At 39.8% G+C, this 16,290-nt stretch overlaps 28 non-coding genes and 7 pseudogenes across 28 annotated transcripts; all 35 read right to left on the bottom strand.

The window, feature by feature from the left end:
• Positions 1–261: 261 nt before the first annotated feature.
• LOC146015108 (5S ribosomal RNA) lies at positions 262–380 on the bottom strand. Its single transcript, XR_014448039.1, has one exon. It is a non-coding gene; the product is annotated as a 5S ribosomal RNA (ribosomal RNA).
• Positions 381–725: 345 nt separating this feature from the next.
• On the bottom strand, positions 726–844 carry LOC146011057 (5S ribosomal RNA; annotated as a pseudogene).
• Positions 845–1,189: 345 nt separating this feature from the next.
• LOC146013049 (5S ribosomal RNA) lies at positions 1,190–1,308 on the bottom strand. The gene has a single exon (XR_014446036.1). It is a non-coding gene; the product is annotated as a 5S ribosomal RNA (ribosomal RNA).
• Positions 1,309–1,653: 345 nt separating this feature from the next.
• LOC146014136 (5S ribosomal RNA) lies at positions 1,654–1,772 on the bottom strand. The gene has a single exon (XR_014447091.1). It is a non-coding gene; the product is annotated as a 5S ribosomal RNA (ribosomal RNA).
• A 344-nt stretch (positions 1,773–2,116) lies between these two features.
• LOC146015226 (5S ribosomal RNA) lies at positions 2,117–2,235 on the bottom strand. Its single transcript, XR_014448154.1, has one exon. It is a non-coding gene; the product is annotated as a 5S ribosomal RNA (ribosomal RNA).
• A 346-nt stretch (positions 2,236–2,581) lies between these two features.
• On the bottom strand, positions 2,582–2,700 carry LOC146016037 (5S ribosomal RNA). Its single transcript, XR_014448940.1, has one exon. It is a non-coding gene; the product is annotated as a 5S ribosomal RNA (ribosomal RNA).
• A 346-nt stretch (positions 2,701–3,046) lies between these two features.
• Positions 3,047–3,165, bottom strand: LOC146015491 (5S ribosomal RNA). Its single transcript, XR_014448411.1, has one exon. It is a non-coding gene; the product is annotated as a 5S ribosomal RNA (ribosomal RNA).
• A 345-nt stretch (positions 3,166–3,510) lies between these two features.
• Positions 3,511–3,629, bottom strand: LOC146011406 (5S ribosomal RNA; annotated as a pseudogene).
• Positions 3,630–3,974: 345 nt separating this feature from the next.
• LOC146013048 (5S ribosomal RNA) lies at positions 3,975–4,093 on the bottom strand. Its single transcript, XR_014446035.1, has one exon. It is a non-coding gene; the product is annotated as a 5S ribosomal RNA (ribosomal RNA).
• Positions 4,094–4,438: 345 nt separating this feature from the next.
• LOC146013047 (5S ribosomal RNA) lies at positions 4,439–4,557 on the bottom strand. Its single transcript, XR_014446034.1, has one exon. It is a non-coding gene; the product is annotated as a 5S ribosomal RNA (ribosomal RNA).
• Positions 4,558–4,902: 345 nt separating this feature from the next.
• On the bottom strand, positions 4,903–5,021 carry LOC146013949 (5S ribosomal RNA). The gene has a single exon (XR_014446911.1). It is a non-coding gene; the product is annotated as a 5S ribosomal RNA (ribosomal RNA).
• A 346-nt stretch (positions 5,022–5,367) lies between these two features.
• On the bottom strand, positions 5,368–5,486 carry LOC146014770 (5S ribosomal RNA). Its single transcript, XR_014447714.1, has one exon. It is a non-coding gene; the product is annotated as a 5S ribosomal RNA (ribosomal RNA).
• Positions 5,487–5,830: 344 nt separating this feature from the next.
• Positions 5,831–5,949, bottom strand: LOC146016357 (5S ribosomal RNA). The gene has a single exon (XR_014449253.1). It is a non-coding gene; the product is annotated as a 5S ribosomal RNA (ribosomal RNA).
• Positions 5,950–6,294: 345 nt separating this feature from the next.
• Positions 6,295–6,413, bottom strand: LOC146014340 (5S ribosomal RNA). Its single transcript, XR_014447287.1, has one exon. It is a non-coding gene; the product is annotated as a 5S ribosomal RNA (ribosomal RNA).
• Positions 6,414–6,759: 346 nt separating this feature from the next.
• On the bottom strand, positions 6,760–6,878 carry LOC146016370 (5S ribosomal RNA). Its single transcript, XR_014449264.1, has one exon. It is a non-coding gene; the product is annotated as a 5S ribosomal RNA (ribosomal RNA).
• A 345-nt stretch (positions 6,879–7,223) lies between these two features.
• LOC146013046 (5S ribosomal RNA) lies at positions 7,224–7,342 on the bottom strand. Its single transcript, XR_014446033.1, has one exon. It is a non-coding gene; the product is annotated as a 5S ribosomal RNA (ribosomal RNA).
• Positions 7,343–7,687: 345 nt separating this feature from the next.
• LOC146017102 (5S ribosomal RNA) lies at positions 7,688–7,806 on the bottom strand. Its single transcript, XR_014449976.1, has one exon. It is a non-coding gene; the product is annotated as a 5S ribosomal RNA (ribosomal RNA).
• A 345-nt stretch (positions 7,807–8,151) lies between these two features.
• Positions 8,152–8,270, bottom strand: LOC146013919 (5S ribosomal RNA). Its single transcript, XR_014446882.1, has one exon. It is a non-coding gene; the product is annotated as a 5S ribosomal RNA (ribosomal RNA).
• Positions 8,271–8,615: 345 nt separating this feature from the next.
• Positions 8,616–8,734, bottom strand: LOC146014329 (5S ribosomal RNA). Its single transcript, XR_014447276.1, has one exon. It is a non-coding gene; the product is annotated as a 5S ribosomal RNA (ribosomal RNA).
• A 353-nt stretch (positions 8,735–9,087) lies between these two features.
• On the bottom strand, positions 9,088–9,206 carry LOC146017641 (5S ribosomal RNA). The gene has a single exon (XR_014450507.1). It is a non-coding gene; the product is annotated as a 5S ribosomal RNA (ribosomal RNA).
• A 345-nt stretch (positions 9,207–9,551) lies between these two features.
• LOC146013045 (5S ribosomal RNA) lies at positions 9,552–9,670 on the bottom strand. The gene has a single exon (XR_014446032.1). It is a non-coding gene; the product is annotated as a 5S ribosomal RNA (ribosomal RNA).
• A 345-nt stretch (positions 9,671–10,015) lies between these two features.
• LOC146010409 (5S ribosomal RNA) lies at positions 10,016–10,134 on the bottom strand (annotated as a pseudogene).
• Positions 10,135–10,480: 346 nt separating this feature from the next.
• On the bottom strand, positions 10,481–10,599 carry LOC146016282 (5S ribosomal RNA). The gene has a single exon (XR_014449178.1). It is a non-coding gene; the product is annotated as a 5S ribosomal RNA (ribosomal RNA).
• Positions 10,600–10,944: 345 nt separating this feature from the next.
• On the bottom strand, positions 10,945–11,063 carry LOC146010796 (5S ribosomal RNA; annotated as a pseudogene).
• Positions 11,064–11,410: 347 nt separating this feature from the next.
• Positions 11,411–11,529, bottom strand: LOC146013044 (5S ribosomal RNA). The gene has a single exon (XR_014446031.1). It is a non-coding gene; the product is annotated as a 5S ribosomal RNA (ribosomal RNA).
• A 345-nt stretch (positions 11,530–11,874) lies between these two features.
• On the bottom strand, positions 11,875–11,993 carry LOC146011535 (5S ribosomal RNA; annotated as a pseudogene).
• Positions 11,994–12,338: 345 nt separating this feature from the next.
• LOC146015533 (5S ribosomal RNA) lies at positions 12,339–12,457 on the bottom strand. Its single transcript, XR_014448452.1, has one exon. It is a non-coding gene; the product is annotated as a 5S ribosomal RNA (ribosomal RNA).
• A 345-nt stretch (positions 12,458–12,802) lies between these two features.
• Positions 12,803–12,921, bottom strand: LOC146013043 (5S ribosomal RNA). Its single transcript, XR_014446030.1, has one exon. It is a non-coding gene; the product is annotated as a 5S ribosomal RNA (ribosomal RNA).
• Positions 12,922–13,266: 345 nt separating this feature from the next.
• Positions 13,267–13,385, bottom strand: LOC146014897 (5S ribosomal RNA). The gene has a single exon (XR_014447837.1). It is a non-coding gene; the product is annotated as a 5S ribosomal RNA (ribosomal RNA).
• Positions 13,386–13,730: 345 nt separating this feature from the next.
• LOC146017028 (5S ribosomal RNA) lies at positions 13,731–13,849 on the bottom strand. Its single transcript, XR_014449904.1, has one exon. It is a non-coding gene; the product is annotated as a 5S ribosomal RNA (ribosomal RNA).
• A 345-nt stretch (positions 13,850–14,194) lies between these two features.
• On the bottom strand, positions 14,195–14,313 carry LOC146014737 (5S ribosomal RNA). Its single transcript, XR_014447681.1, has one exon. It is a non-coding gene; the product is annotated as a 5S ribosomal RNA (ribosomal RNA).
• Positions 14,314–14,658: 345 nt separating this feature from the next.
• Positions 14,659–14,777, bottom strand: LOC146011179 (5S ribosomal RNA; annotated as a pseudogene).
• A 345-nt stretch (positions 14,778–15,122) lies between these two features.
• LOC146015225 (5S ribosomal RNA) lies at positions 15,123–15,241 on the bottom strand. Its single transcript, XR_014448153.1, has one exon. It is a non-coding gene; the product is annotated as a 5S ribosomal RNA (ribosomal RNA).
• Positions 15,242–15,586: 345 nt separating this feature from the next.
• On the bottom strand, positions 15,587–15,705 carry LOC146011463 (5S ribosomal RNA; annotated as a pseudogene).
• Positions 15,706–16,048: 343 nt separating this feature from the next.
• On the bottom strand, positions 16,049–16,167 carry LOC146013042 (5S ribosomal RNA). Its single transcript, XR_014446029.1, has one exon. It is a non-coding gene; the product is annotated as a 5S ribosomal RNA (ribosomal RNA).
• Positions 16,168–16,290: the final 123 nt, after the last annotated feature.

Below are 16,290 nucleotides of genomic sequence, written 5' to 3'. Positions count from 1 at the left end.
AAAAAAATCATGTGTTGGTAATGTAAAAAGACCTACAGGACATGATATTAGCAGGGGGTCTTAAATTAAACTACTAAAGAGGCTCAACACTGTTTAGCTGCCAAAAGCAGTTGGAATTGGGCCTTAACAGTGTGGTAAGCCTTTATGTGATGGCTATTGTGTCTGTTTGACCTCTTCCAAATGTCTGTACTGGCAATAAAAAGGAAAAGTTTCCAATTTAAATAGCTAGAGAATAAAAACAATTTGCCAGTAATGTGAAAAAACCTACAGCACCTGGTGTTCCCATGTGGTCTCCCACCCAAGTACTAACCAGGCCCAACACTGCTTAGCTTCCAAGACCAGACGAGATTGGGCCTATCCAATGTGGTATGGCTGTAGGTGAGTTAAAGCCACTTTTTTGCCCTCTTCTACTTCTATCACCAGGTAAGCTAATACAAAAGTTTCCTAACTGTATTGGCTTACTGAAAAAAATCATGTGTTGGTAATGTAAAAAGACCTACAGGACATGATATTAGCAGGGGGTCTTAAATTAAACTACAAAAAAGGCTCAACACTGTTTAGCTGCCAAAATCAGTTGGAATTGAGCCTAAACAGTGTGGTAAGTCTTTAGGTGATGGCTATTGTGTCTGTTTGACCTCTTCCAAATGTCTGTGCTGGCAATAAAAAGAAAAAGTTTCCAATATAAATAGCTAGAGAATAAAAACAATTTGCCTGTAATGTGAAAAAACCTACAGCACCTGGTGTACCCATGTGGTCTCCCACCCAATTACTAACCAGGCCCAACACTGCTTAGCTTCCAAGAACAGATGAGATTGGGCCTATCCAATGTGGTATGGCTGTAGGTTTAATACAGGCACTTTTTTGCCCTCTTCTACTTCTATCACCAGGTAAGCTAATAAAAAAGTTTCCTAACTGTATTGGCTTACTGAAAAAAATCATGTGTTGGTAATGTAAAAAGACCTACAGGACATGATATTAGCAGGGGGTCTTAAATTAAACTACTAAAGAGGCTCAACACTGTTTAGCTGCCAAAAGCAGTTGGAATTGGGCCTAAACAGTGTGGTAAGTCTTTAGGTGATGGCTATTGTGTCTGTTTGACCTCTTCCAAATGTCTGTACTGGCAATAAAAAGAAAAAGTTTCCAATTTAAATAGCTAGAGAATAAAAACAATTTGCCTGTAATGTGAAAAAACCTACAGCACCTGGTGTTCCCATGTGGTCTCCCACCCAAGTACTAACCAGGCCCAACACTGCTTAGCTTCCAAGATCAGACGAGATTGGGCCTATCCAATGTGGTATGGCTGTAGGTGAGATACAGGCACTTTTTTGCCCTCTTCTACTTCTATCACCAGGTAAGCTAATAAAAAAGTTTCCTAACTGTATTGGCTTACTGAAAAAAATCATGTGTTGGTAATGTAAAAAGACCTACAGGACATGATATTAGCAGGGGGTCTTAAATTAAACTACTAAAGAGGCTCAACACTGTTTAGCTGCCAAAAGCAGTTGGAATTGGGCCTAAACAGTGTGGTAAGTCTTTAGGTGATGGCTATTGTGTCTGTTTGACCTCTTCCAAATGTCTGTACTGGCAATAAAAAGAAAAAGTTTCAAATTTAAATAGCTAGAGAATAAAAACAATTTGCCAGTAATGTGAAAAAACCTACAGCACCTGGTGTTCCCATGTGGTCTCCCACCCAAGTACTAACCAGGCCCAACACTGCTTAGCTTCCAAGATCAGACGAGATTGGGCCTATCCAATGTGGTATGACTGTAGGTGAGATACAGGCACTTTTTTGCCTCTTCTACTTCTATCACAAGGTAAGCTAATAAAAAAGTTTCCTAACTGTATTGGCTTACTGAAAAAAATCATGTGTTGGTAATGTAAAAAGACCTACAGGACATGATATTAGCAGGGGGTCTTAAATTAAACTACAAAAGAGGCTCAACACTGTTTAGCTGCCAAAAGCAGTTGGAATTGGACCTAAACAGTGTGATAAGTCTTTAGGTGATGGCTATTATGTCTGTTTGACCTCTTCCTAATGTCTGTACTGGCAATAAAAAGAAAAAGTTTCCAATTTAAATAGCTAGAGAATAAAAACAATTTGCCAGTAATGTGAAAAAACCTACAGCACCTGGTGTTCCCATGTGGTCTCCCACCCAAGTACTAACCAGGCCCAACACTGCTTAGCTTCCAAGATCAGACGAGATTGGGCCTATCCAATGTGGTATGGCTGTAGTTGAGATACAGGCACTTTTTTTGCCCTCTTCTACTTCTATCACCAGGTAAGCTAATACAAAAGTTTCCTAACTGTATTGGCTTACTGAAAAAAATCATGTGTTGGTAATGTAAAAAGACCTACAGGACATGATATTAGAAGGGGGTCTTAAATTAAACTACAAAAGAGGCTCAACACTGTTTAGCTGCCAAAAGCAGTTGGAATTGAGCCGAAACAGTGTGGTAAGTCTTTAGGTGATGGCTAGTGTGTCTGTTTGACCTCTTCCAAATGTCTGTGCTGGCAATAAAAAGAAAAAGTTTCATATATATATAGCTAGAGAATAAAAACAATTTGCCAGTAATGTGAAAAAACCTACAGCACCTGGTGTTCCCAGGTGGTCTCCCACCCAAGTACTAACCAGGCCCAGCACTGCTTAGCTTCCAAGATCAGACAAGATTGGGCCTATCCAATGTGGTATGGCTGTAGGTGAGATACAGGCACTTTTTTTGCCCTCTTCTACTTCTATCACCAGGTAAGCTAATACAAAAGTTTCCTAACTGTATTGGCTTACTGAAAAAAATCATGTGTTGGTAAAGTAAAAAGACCTACAGGACATGATATTAGCAGGGGGTCTTAAATTAAACTACTAAACAGGCTCAACACTGTTTAGCTGCCAAAAGCAGTTGGAATTGGGCCTAAACAGTGTGGCAAGTCTTTAGGTGATGGCTATTGTGTCTGTTTGACCTCTTCCAAATGTCTGTACTGGCAATAAAAAGAAAAAGTTTCCAATTTAAATAGCTAGAGAATAAAAACAATTTGACTGTAATGTGAAAAAACCTACAGCACCTGGTGTTCCCATGTGGTCTCCCACCCAAGTACTAACCAGGCCCAACACTGCTTAGCTTCCAAGATCAGACGAGATTGGGCCTATCCAATGTGGTATGGCTGTATGTGAGATACAGGCACTTTTTTGCCCTCTTCTACTTCTATCACCAGGTAAGCTAATAAAAAAGTTTCCTAACTGTATTGGCTTACTGAAAAAAATCATGTGTTGGTAATGTAAAAAGACCTACAGGACATGATATTAGCAGGGAGTCTTAAATTAAACTACTAAAGAGGCCCAACACTGTTTAGCTGCCAAAAGCAGTTGGAATTGGGCCTAAACAGTGTGGTAAGTCTTTAGGTGATGGCTATTGTGTCTGTTTGACCTCTTCCAAATGTCTGTGCTGGCAATAAAAAGAAAAAATTTCCAATTTAAATAGCTAGAGAATAAAAACAATTTGCCAGTAATGTGAAAAAACCTACAGCACTTGGTGTTCCCAGGTGGTCTCCCACCGAAGTCCTAACCAGGCCCAACACTGCTTAGCTTCCAAGATCAGACGAGATTCGGCCTATCCAATGTGGTATGGCTGTAGGTGAGATACGTGCACTTTTTTGCCCTCTTCTACTTCTATCACCAGGTAAGCTAATACAAAAGTTTCCTAACTGTATTGGCTTACTGAAAAAAATCATGTGTTGGTAATGTAAAAAGACCTACAGGACATGATATTAGCAGGGGGTCTTAAATTAAACTACTAAACAGGCTCAACACTGTTTAGCTGCCAAAAGCAGTTGGAATTGGGCCTAAACAGTGTGGTAAGTCTTTAGGTGATGGCTATTGTGTCTGTTTGACCTCTTCCAAATGTCTGTACTGGCAATAAAAAGAAAACGTTTCCAATTTAAATAGCTAGAGAATAAAAACAATTTGCCTGTAATGTGAAAAAACCTACAGCACCTGGTGTTCCCATGTGGTCTCCCACCCAAGTACTAACCAGGCCCAACACTGCTTAGCTTCCAAGATCAGACGAGATTGGGCCTATCCAATGTGGTATGGCTGTAGGTGAGATACAGGCACTTTTTTGCCCTCTTCTACTTCTATCACCAGGTAAGCTAATAAAAAAGTTTCCTAACTGTATTGGCTTACTGAAAAAAATCATGTGTTGGTAATGTAAAAAGACCTACAGGACATGATATTAGCAGGGGGTCTTAAATTAAACTACTAAACAGGCTCAACACTGTTTAGCTGCCAAAAGCAGTTGGAATTGGGCCTAAACAGTGTGGTAAGTCTTTAGGTGATGGCTATTGTGTCTGTTTGACCTCTTCCAAATGTCTGTACTGGCAATAAAAAGAAAAAGTTTCCAATTTAAATAGCTAGAGAATAAAAACAATTGGCCAGTAATGTGAAAAAACCTACAGCACCTGGTGTTCCCATGTGGTCTCCCACCCAAGTACTAACCAGGCCCAACACTGCTTAGCTTCCAAGATCAGACGAGATTGGGCCTATCCAATGTGGTATGGCTGTAGGTGAGATACAGGCACTTTTTTGACCTCTTCTACTTCTATCACCAGGTAAGCTAATACAAAAGTTTCCTAACTGTATTGGCTTACTGAAAAAAATCATGTGTTGGTAATGTAAAAAGACCTACAGGACATGATATTAGCAGGGGGTCCTAAATTAAACTACTAAACAGGCTCAACACTGTTTAGCTGCCAAAAGCAGTTGGAATTGGGCCTAAACAGTGTGGTAAGTCTTTAGGTGATGGCTATTGTGTCTGTTTGACCTCTTCCAAATGTCTGTGCTGGCAATAAAAAGAAAAAGTTTCATATATATATAGCTAGAGAATAAAAACAATTTGCCAGTAATGTGAAAAAACCTACAGCACCTGGTGTTCCCAGGTGGTCTCCCACCCAAGTACTAACCAGGCCCAGCACTGCTTAGCTTCCAAGATCAGACGAGATTGGGCCTATCCAATGTGGTATGGCTGTAGGTGAGATACAGGCACTTTTTTTGCCCTCTTCTACTTCTATCACCAGGTAAGCTAATACAAAAGTTTCCTAACTGTATTGGCTTACTGAAAAAAATCATGTGTTGGTAATGTAAAAAGACCTAAAGGACATGATATTAGCAGGGAGTCTTAAATTAAACTACTAAAGAGGCCCAACACTGTTTAGCTGCCAAAAGCAGTTGGAATTGGGCCTAAACAGTTTGGTAAGTCTTTAGGTGATGGCTATTGTGTCTGTTTGACCTCTTCCAAATGTCTGTGCTGGCAATAAAAAGATAAAGTTTCCTATTTAAATAGCTAGAGAATAAAAACAATTTGCCAGTAATGTGAAAAAACCTACAGCACCTGGTGTTCACATGTGGTCTCCCACCCAAGTACTAACCAGGCCCAACACTGCTTAGCTTCCAAGATCAGACGAGATTGGGCCTATCCAATGTGGTATGGCTGTAGGTGAGTTAAAGGCACTTTTTTGCCCTCTTCTACTTCTATCACCAGGTAAGCTAATACAAAAGTTTCCTAACTGTATTGGCTTACTGAAAAAATCATGTGTTGGTAATGTAAAAAGACCTACAGGACATGATATTAGCAGGGGATCTTAAATTAAACTACTAAAGAGGCTCAACACTGTTTAGCTGCCAAAAGCAGTTAGAATTGGGCCTAAACAGTGTGGTAAGTCTTTAGGTGATGGCTATTGTGTCTGTTTGACCTCTTCCAAATGTCTGTGCTGGCAATAAAAAGAAAAAGTTTCCTACTTAAATAGCTAGAGAATAAAAACAATTTGCCTGTAATGTGAAAAAACCTACAGCACCTGGTGTTCCCATGTGGTCTCCCACCCAAGTACTAACCAGGCTCAACACTGCTTAGCTTCCAAGATCAGACGAGATTGGGCCTATCCAATGTGGTATGGCTGTAGGTGAGTTAAAGCCACTTTTTTGCCCTCTTCTACTTCTATCACCAGGTAAGCTAATACAAAAGTTTCCTAACTGTATTGGCTTACTGAAAAAAATCATGTGTTGGTAATGTAAAAAGACCTACAGGACATGATATTAGCAGGGGGTCTTAAATTAAACTACAAAAGAGGCTCAACACTGTTTAGCTGCCAAAAGCAGTTGGAATTGCGCCTAAACAGTGTGGTAAGTCTTTAGGTGATGGCTATTGTGTCTGTTTGACCTCTTCCAAATGTCTGTGCTGGCAATAAAAAGAAAAAGTTTCCAATTTAAATAGCTAGAGAATAAAAACAATTTGCCAGTAATGTGAAAAAACCTACAGCACCTGGTGTTCCCAGGTGGTCTCCCACCCAAGTACTAACCAGGCCCAACACTGCTTAGCTTCCAAGATCAGACGAGATTGGGCCTATCCAATGTGGTATGGCTGTAGGTGAGATACAGGCACTTTTTTGCCCTCTTCTACTTCTATCACCAGGTACGCTAATAAAAAAGTTTCCTAACTGTATTGGCTTACTTAAAAAAAATCATGTGTTGGTAATGTAAAAAGACCTACAGGACATGATATTAGCAGGGGGTCTTAAATTAAACTACTAAAGAGCCTCAACACTGTTTAGCTGCCAAAAGCAGTTGGAATTGAGCCTAAACAGTGTGGTAAGTCTTTAGGTGATGGCTATTGTGTCTGTTTGACCTCTTCCAAATGTCTGTGCTGGCAATAAAAAGAAAAAGTTCCCAATATAAATAGCTAGAGAATAAAAACAATTTGCTTGTAATGTGAAAAAACCTACAGCACCTGGTGTTCCCATGTGGTCTCCCACCCAAGTACTAACCAGGCCCAACACTGCTTAGCTTCCAAGAACAGACGTGATTGGGCCTATCCAATGTGGTATGGCTGTAGGTAAAATATGGGCAATTTTTTGCCCTCTTCTACTTCTATCACCAGGTAAGCTAATAAAAAAGTTTCCTAACTGTATTGGCTTACTGAAAAAAATCATGTGTTGGTAATGTAAAAAGACCTACAGGACATGATATTAGCAGGGGGTCTTAAATTAAACTACTAAAGAGGCTCAACACTGTTTAGCTGCCAAAAGCAGTTGGAATTGGGCCTAAACAGTGTGGTAAGTCTTTAGGTGATGGCTATTGTGTCTGTTTGACCTCTTCCAAATGTCTGTACTGGCAATAAAAAGAAAAAGTTTCCAATTTAAATAGCTAGAGAATAAAAACAATTTGCCTGTAATGTGAAAAAACCTACAGCACCTGGTGTTCCCATGTGGTCTCCCACCCAAGTACTAACCAGGCCCAACACTGCTTAGCTTCCAAGATCAGACGAGATTGGGCCTATCCAATGTGGTATGGCTGTAGGTGAGATACAGGCACTTTTTTGCCCTCTTCTACTTCTATCACCAGGTAAGCTAATAAAAAAGTTTCCTAACTGTATTGGCTTACTGAAAAAAATCATGTGTTGGTAATGTAAAAAGACCTACAGGACATGATATTAGCAGGGGGTCTTAAATTAAACTACTAAAGAGGATCAACACTGTTTAGCTGCCAAAAGCAGTTGGAATTGGGCCTAAACAGTGTGGTAAGTCTTTAGGTGATGGCTATTGTGTCTGTTTGACCTCTTCCAAATGTCTGTACTGGCAATAAAAAGAAAAAGTTTCCAATTTAAATAGCTAGAGAATAAAAACAATTTGCCAGTAATGTGAAAAAACCTACAGCACCTGGTGTTCCCATGTGGTCTCCCACCCAAGTACTAACCAGGCCCAACACTGCTTAGCTTCCAAGATCTGACGAGATTGGGCCTATCCAATGTGGTATGGCTGTAGGTGAGATACAGGCACTTTTTTGCCCTCTTCTACTTCTATCACCAGGTAAGCTAATAAAAAAGTTTCCTAACTGTATTGGCTTACTGAAAAAAATCATGTGTTGGTAATGTAAAAAGACCTACAGGACATGATATTAGCAGGGGGTCTTAAATTAAACTACTAAAGAGGCTCAACACTGTTTAGCTGCCAAAAGCAGTTGGAATTGGGCCTAAACAGTGTGGTAAGTCTTTAGGTGATGGCTATTGTGTCTGTTTGACCTCTTCCAAATGTCTGTACTGGCAATAAAAAGAAAAAGTTTCCAATTTAAATAGCTAGAGAATAAAAACAATTTGCCAGTAATGTGAAAAAACCTACAGCACCTGGTGTTCCCATGTGGTCTCCCACCCAAGTACTAACCAGGCCCAACACTGCTTAGCTTCCAAGATCAGACGAGATTGGGACTATCCAATGTGGTATGGCTGTAGGTGAGTTAAAAGCACTTTTTTGCCCTCTTCTACTTCTATCACCAGGTAAGCTAATACAAAAGTTTCCTAACTGTATTGGCTTACTGAAAAAAATCATGTGTTGGTAATGTAAAAAGACCTACAGGACATGATATTAGCAGGGGGTCTTAAATTAAACTACAAAAGAGGCTCAACACTGTTTAGCTGCCAAAAGCAGTTGGAATTGAGCCTAAACAGTGTGGTAAGTCTTTAGGTGATGGCTAGTGTGTCTGTTTGACCTCTTCCAAATGTCTGTGCTGGCAATAAAAAGAAAAAGTTTCCAATATAAATAGCTAGAGAATAAAAACAATTTGCCAGTAATGTGAAAAAACCTACAGCACCTGGTGTTCCCAGGTGGTCTCCCACCCAAGTACTAACCAGGCCCAACACTGCTTAGCTTCCAAGATCAGACGAGATTGGGCCTATCCAATGTGGTATGGCTGTAGGTGAGATACAGGCACTTTTTTGCCCTCTGCTACTTCTATCACCAGGTAAGCTAATAAAAAAGTTTCCTAACTGTATTGGCTTACTTAAAAAAAATCATGTGTTGGTAATGTAAAAAGACCTACAGGACATGATATTAGCAGGGGGTTTTAAATTAAACTACTAAACAGGCTCAACACTGTTTAGCTGCCAAAAGCTGCCAAAAGTTGGAATTGGGCCTAAACAGTGTGGTAAGTCTTTAGGTGATGGCTATTGTGTCTGTTTGACCTCTTCCAAATGTCTGTGCTGGCAATAAAAATAAAAAGTTTCCAATTTAAATAGCTAGAGAATAAAAACAATTTGCCTGTAATGTGAAAAAACCTACAGCATCTGGTGTTCCCATGTGGTCTCCCACCCAAGTACTAACCAGGCCCAACACTGCTTAGCTTCCAAGATCAGACGAGATTGGGCCTATCCAATGTGGTATGGCTGTAGTTGAGATACAGGCACTTTTTTGCCCTCTTCTACTTCTATCACCAGGTAAGCTAATAAAAAAGTTTCCTAACTGTATTGGCTTACTGAAAAAAATCATGTGTTGGTAATGTAAAAAGACCTACAGGACATGATATTAGCAGGGGGTCTTAAATTAAACTACTAAAGAGGCTCAACACTGTTTAGCTGCCAAAAGCAGTTGGAATTGGGCCTAAACAGTTTGGTATGTCTTTAGGTGATGGCTATTGTGTCTGTTTGACCTCTTCCAAATGTCTGTGCTGGCAATAAAAAGATAAAATTTCCTATTTAAATAGCTAGAGAATAAAAACAATTTGCCAGTAATGTGAAAAAACCTACAGCACCTGGTGTTCCCATGTGGTCTCCCACCCAAGTACTAACCAGGCCCAACACTGCTTAGCTTCCAAGATCAGACGAGATTGGGCCTATCCAATGTGGTATGGCTGTAGGTGAGTCAAAGGCACATTTTTGCCCTCTTCTACTTCTATCACCATGTAAGCTAATACAAAAGTTTCCTAACTGTATTGGCTTACTGAAAAAAATCATGTGTTGGTAATGTAAAAAGACCTACAGGACATGATATTAGCAGGGGGTCTTAAATTAAACTACTAAAGAGGCTCAACACTTTTTAGCTGCCAAAAGCAAATGGAATTGAGCCTAAACAGTGTGGTAAGTCTTTTGGTGATGGCTATTGTGTCTGTTTGACCTCTTCCAAATGTCTGTGCTGGCAATAAAAAGAAAAAGTTTCCAATATAAATAGCTAGAGAATAAAAACAATTTGCCTGTAATGTGAAAAAACCTACAGCACCTGGTGTTCCCATGTGGTCTCCCACCCAATTACTAACCAGGCCCAACACTGCTTAGCTTCCAAGAACAGACGAGATTGGGCCTATCCAATGTGGTATGGCTGTAGGTGAAATACAGGCACTTTTTTGCCCTCTTCTACTTCTATCACCAGGTAAGCTAATAAAAAAGTTTGCTAACTGTATTGGCTTACTTAAAAAAAATCATGTGTTGGTAATGTAAAAAGACCTACAGGACATGATATTAGCAGGGGGTCTTAAATTAAACTACTAAAGAGCCTCAACACTGTTTAGCTGCCAAAAGCAGTTGGAATTGGGCCTAAACAGTGTGGTAAGTCTTTAGGTGATGGATATTGTGTCTGTTTTACCTCTTCCAAATGTCAGTGCTGGCAATAAAAAGAAAAAGTTTCCAATTTAAATAGCTAGAGAATAAAAACAATTTGCCAGTAATGTGAAAATACCTACAGCACCTGGTGTTCCCATGTGGTCTCCCACCCAAGTACTAATCAGGCCCAACACTGCTTAGCTTTCAAGATCAGACGAGATTGGGCCTATCCAATGTGGTATGGCTGTAGGTGAGATACAGGCACTTTTTTGCCCTCTTCTACTTCTATCACCAGGTAAGCTAATACAAAAGTTTCCTAACTGTATTGGCTTACTGAAAAAAATCATGTGTTGGTAATGTAAAAAGACCTACAGGACATGATATTAGCAGGGGGTCTTAAATTAAACTACTAAAGAGGCTCAACACTGTTTAGCTGCCAAAAGGAGTTGGAATTGTGCCTAAACAGTGTGGTAAGTCTTTAGGTGATGGCTATTGTGTCTGTTTGACCTCTTCCAAATGTCTGTGCTGGCAATAAAAAGAAAAAGTTTCCAATTTAAATAGCTAGAGAATAAAAACAATTTGCCAGTAATGTGAAAAAACCTACAGCACCTGGTGTTCCCATGTGGTCTCCCACCCAAGTACTAACCAGGACGAACACTGCTTAGCTTCCAAGATCAGACGAGATTGGGCCTATCCAATGTGGTATGGCTGTAGGTGAGATACAGGCACTTTTTTGCCCTCTTCTACTTCTATCACCAGGTAAGCTAATAAAAAAAGTTTCCTAACTGTATTGGCTTACTTAAAAAAAATCATGTGTTGGTAATGTAAAAAGACCTACAGGACATGATATTAGCAGGGGGTCTTAAATTAAACTACTAAAGAGCCTCAACACTGTTTAGCTGCCAAAAGCAGTTGGAATTGGGCCTAAACAGTGTGGTAAGTCTTTAGGTGATGGCTATTGTGTCTGTTTGACCTCTTCCATATGTCTGTGCTGGCAATAAAAAGAAAAAGTTTCCTATTTAAATAGCTAGAGAATAAAAACAATTTGCCAGTAATGTGAAAAAACCTACAGCACCTGGTGTTCCCATGTGGTCTCCCACCCAAGTACTAACCAGGCCCAACACTGCTTAGCTTCCAAGATCAGACGAGATTGGGCCTATCCAATGTGGTATGGCTGTAGGTGAGTTAAAGCCACTTTTTTGCCCTCTTCTACTTCTATCACCAGGTAAGCTAAAACAAAAGTTTCCTAACTGTATTGGCTTACTGAAAAAAATCATGTGTTGGTAATGTAAAAAGACCTACAGGACATGATATTAGCAGGGGGTCTTAAATTAAACTACAAAAGAGGCTCAACACTGTTTAGCTGCCAAAAGCAGTTGGAATTGAGCCTAAACATTGTGGTAAGTCTTTAGGTGATGGCTATTGTGTCTGTTTGACCTCTTCCAAATGTCTGTGCTGGCAATAAAATGAAAAAGTTTCCAATATAAATAGCTAGAGAATAAAAACAATTTGCCAGTAATGTGAAAAAACCTACAGCACCTGGTGGTCCCATGTGGTCTCCCACCCAAGTACTAACCAGGTTCAACACTGCTTAGCTTCCAAGATTAGACGAGATTGGGCCTATCCAATGTGGTATGGTTGTAGGTGAGTTAAATTCACTTTTTTGCCCTCTTCTACTTCTATCACCAGGTAAGCTAATACAAAAGTTTCCTAACTGTATTGGCTTACTGAAAAAAATCATGTGTTGGTAATGTAAAAAGACCTACAGGACATGATATTAGCAGGGGGTCTTAAATTAAACTACTAAAGAGGCTCAACACTGTTTAGCTGCCAAAAGCAGTTGGAATTGGGCCTAAACAGTGTGGTAAGTCTTTAGGTGATGGCTATTGTGTCTGTTTGACCTCTTCCAAATGTCTGTACTGGCAATAAAAAGAAAAAGTTTCCAATTTAAATAGCTAGAGAATAAAAACAATTTGCCTGTAATGTGAAAAAACCTACAGCACCTGGTGTTCCCATGTGGTCTCCCACCCAAGTACTAACCAGGCCCAACACTGCTTAGCTTCCAAGATCAGACGAGATTGGGCCTATCCAATGTGGTATGGCTCTAGGTGAGATACAGGCACTTTTTTGCCCTCTTCTACTTCTATCACCAGGTAAGCTAATAAAAAAGTTTCCTAACTGTATTGGCTTACTGAAAAAAATCATGTGTTGGTAATGTAAAACGACCTACAGGACATGATATTAGCAGGGGGTCTTAAATTAAACTACTAAAGAGGATCAACACTGTTTAGCTGCCAAAAGCAGTTGGAATTGGGCCTAAACAGTGTGGTAAGTCTTTAGGTGATGGCTATTGTGTCTGTTTGACCTCTTCCAAATGTCTGTACTGGCAATAAAAAGAAAAAGTTTCCAATTTAAATAGCTAGAGAATAAAAACAATTTGCCTGTAATGTGAAAAAACCTACAGCACCTGGTGTTCCCATGTGGTCTCCCACCCAAGTACTAACCAGGCCCAACACTGCTTAGCTTCCAAGATCAGACGAGATTGGGCCTATCCAATGTGGTATGGCTGTAGGTGAGATACAGGCACTTTTTTGCCCTCTTCTACTTCTATCACCAGGTAAGCTAATAAAAAAGTTTCCTAACTGTATTGGCTTACTGAAAAAAATCATGTGTTGGTAATGTAAAAAGACCTACAGTACATGATATTAGCAGGGGGTCTTAAATTAAACTACTAAAGAGGATCAACACTGTTTAGCTGCCAAAAGCAGTTGGAATTGGGCCTAAACAGTGTGGTAAGTCTTTAGGTGATGGCTATTGTGTCTGTTTGACCTCTTCCAAATGTCTGTACTGGCAATAAAAAGAAAAAGTTTCCAATTTAAATAGCTAGAGAATAAAAACAATTTGCCAGTAATGTGAAAAAACCTACAGCACCTGGTGTTCCCATGTGGTCTCCCACCCAAGTACTAAACAGGCCCAACACTGCTTAGCTTCCAAGATCAGACGAGATTGGGCCTATCCAATGTGGTATGGCTGTAGGTGAGTTAAAGGCACTTTTTTGGCCTCTTCTACTTCTATCACCAGGTAAGCTAATAAAAAAGTTTCCTAACTGTATTGGCTTACTGAAAAAAATCATGTGTTGGTAATGTAAAAAGACCTACAGGACATGATATTAGCAGGGAGTCTTATATTAAACTACTAAAGAGGCCCAACACTGTTTAGCTGCCAAAAGCAGTTGGAATTGGGCCTAAACAGTGTGGTAAGTCTTTAGGTGATGGCTATTGTGTCTGTTTGACCTCTTCCAAATGTCTGTACTGGCAATAAAAATAAAAAGTTTCCAATTTAAATAGCTAGAGAATAAAAACAATTTGCCTGTAATGTGAAAAAACCTACAGCACCTGGTGTTCCCATGTGGTCTCCCACCCAAGTACTAACCAGGCCCAAAACTGCTTAGCTTCCAAGTTCAGACGAGATTGGGCCTATCCAATGTGGTATGGCTGTAGTTGAGATACAGGCACTTTTTTGCCCTCTTCTACTTCTATCACCAGGTAAGCTAATAAAAAAGTTTCCTAACTGTATTGGCTTACTGAAAAAAATCATGTGTTGGTAATGTAAAAAGACCTACAGGACATGATATTAGCAGGGGGTCTTAAATTAAACTACTAAAGAGGCTCAACACTGTTTAGCTGCCAAAAGCAGTTGGAATTGGGCCTAAACAGTGAGGTAAGTCTTTAGGTGATGGCTATTGTGTCTGTTTGACCTCTTCCAAATGTCTGTGCTGGCAATAAAAAGAAAAAGTTTCAAATTTAAATAGCTAGAGAATAAAAACAATTTGCCAGTAATGTGAAAAAACCTACAGCACCTGGTGTTCCCATGTGGTCTCCCACCCAAGTACTAACCAGGCCCAACACTGCTTAGCTTCCAAGATCAGACGAGATTGGGCCTATCCAATGTGGTATTGCTGTAGGTGAGTTAAAGGCACTTTTTTGCCCTCTTCTACTTCTATCACCAGGTAAGCTAATACAAAAGTTTCCTAACTGTATTGGCTTACTGAAAAAAGTCATGTGTTGGTAATGTAAAAAGACCTACAGGACATGATATTAGCAGGGGGTCTTAAATTAAACTACAAAAGAGGCTCAACACTGTTTAGCTGCCAAAAGCAGTTGGAATTGAGCCTAAACAGTGTGGTAAGTCTTTAGGTGATGGCTATTGTGTCTGTTTGACCTCTTCCAAATGTCTGTGCTGGCAATAAAAAGAAAAAGTTTCCAATATAAATAGCTAGAGAATAAAAACAATTTGCCTGTAATGTGAAAAAACCTACAGCACCTGGTGTTCCCATGTGGTCTCTTACCCAAGTACTAACCAGGCCCAACACTGCTTAGCTTCCAAGAACAGACGAGATTGGGCCTATCCAATGTGGTATGGCTGTAGGTGAAATACAGGCACTTTTTTGCCCTCTTCTACTTCTATCACCTGGTAAGCTAATAAAAAAGTTTCCTAACTGTATTGGCTTACTGAAAAAAATCATGTGTTGGTAATGTAAAAAGACCTACAGGACATGATATTAGTAGGGGGTCTTAAATTAAACTACTAAAGGGGCTCAACACTGTTTAGCTGCCAAAAGCAGTTGGAATTGGGCCTAAACAGTGTGGTAAGTCTTTATGTGATGGCTATTGTGTCTGTTTGACCTCTTCCAAATGTCTGTACTGGCAATAAAAAGAAAAAGTTTCCAATTTAAATAGCTAGAGAATAAAAACAATTTGCCTGTAATGTGAAAAAACCTACAGCACCTGGTGTTCCCATGTGGTCTCCCACCCAAGTACTAACCAGGCCCAACACTGCTTAGCTTCCAAGATCAGACGAGATTGGGCCTATCCAATGTGGTATGGCTGTAGTTGAAATACAGGCACTTTTTTGCCCTCTTCTACTTCTTTTACCAGGTAAGCTAATAAAAAAGTTTCCTAACTGTATTGGCTTACTGAAAAAAATCATGTGTTGGTAATGTAAAAAGACCTACAGGACATGATATTAGCAGGGGGTCTTAAATTAAACTACTAAAGAGGCTCAACACTGTTTAGCTGCCAAAAGCAGTTGGAATTGGGCCTAAACAGTGTGGTAAGTCTTTAGGTGATGGCTATTGTGTCTGTTTGACCTCTTCCAAACGTCTGTGCTGTCAATAAAAAGAAAAAGTTTCCAATTTAAATAGCTAGAGAATAAAAACAATTTGCCAGTAATGTGAAAAAACCTACAGCACCTGGTGTTCCCATGTGGTCTCCCACCCAAGTACTAAACAGGTTCAACACTGCTTAGCTTCCAAGATTAGACGAGATTGGGCCTATCCAATGTGGTATGGTTGTAGGTGAGTTAAATTCACTTTTTTGCCCTCTTCTACTTCTATCACCAGGTAAGCTAATACAAAAGTTTCCTAACTGTATTGGCTTACTGAAAAAATCATGTGTTGGTAATGTAAAAAGACCTACAGGACATGATATTAGCAGGGGGTCTTAAATTAAACTATTAAGAGGCTCAACACTGTTTAGCTGCCAAAAGCAGTTGGAATTGGGCCTAAACAGTGTGGTAAGTCTTTAGGTGATGGCTATTGTGTCTGTTTGACCTCTTCCAAATGTCTGTACTGGCAATAAAAATAAAAAGTTTCCAATTTAAATAGCTAGAGAATAAAAACAATTTGCCTGTAATGTGAAAAAACCTACAGCACCTGGTGTTCCCATGTGGTCTCCCACCCAAGTACTAACCAGGCCCAACACTGCTTAGCTTCCAAGATCAGACGAGATTGGGCCTATCCAATGTGGTATGGCTGTAGGTGAGATACAGGCACTTTTTTGCCCTCTTCTACTTCTATCACCAGGTAAGCTAATAAAAAAGTTTCCTAACTGTATTGGCTTACTGAAAAAATCATGTGTTGGTAATGTAAAAAGACCTACAGGA

Source organism: Crinia signifera, chromosome 6 (assembly GCF_055691185.1).
Source record: "Crinia signifera chromosome 6, ASM5569118v1, whole genome shotgun sequence".
NCBI classification, from domain to species: Eukaryota; Metazoa; Chordata; class Amphibia; order Anura; family Myobatrachidae; genus Crinia; species Crinia signifera.
Note: the sequence above shows the minus strand (reverse complement) of the source record. Positions and strands in the feature narration are given on the sequence as shown.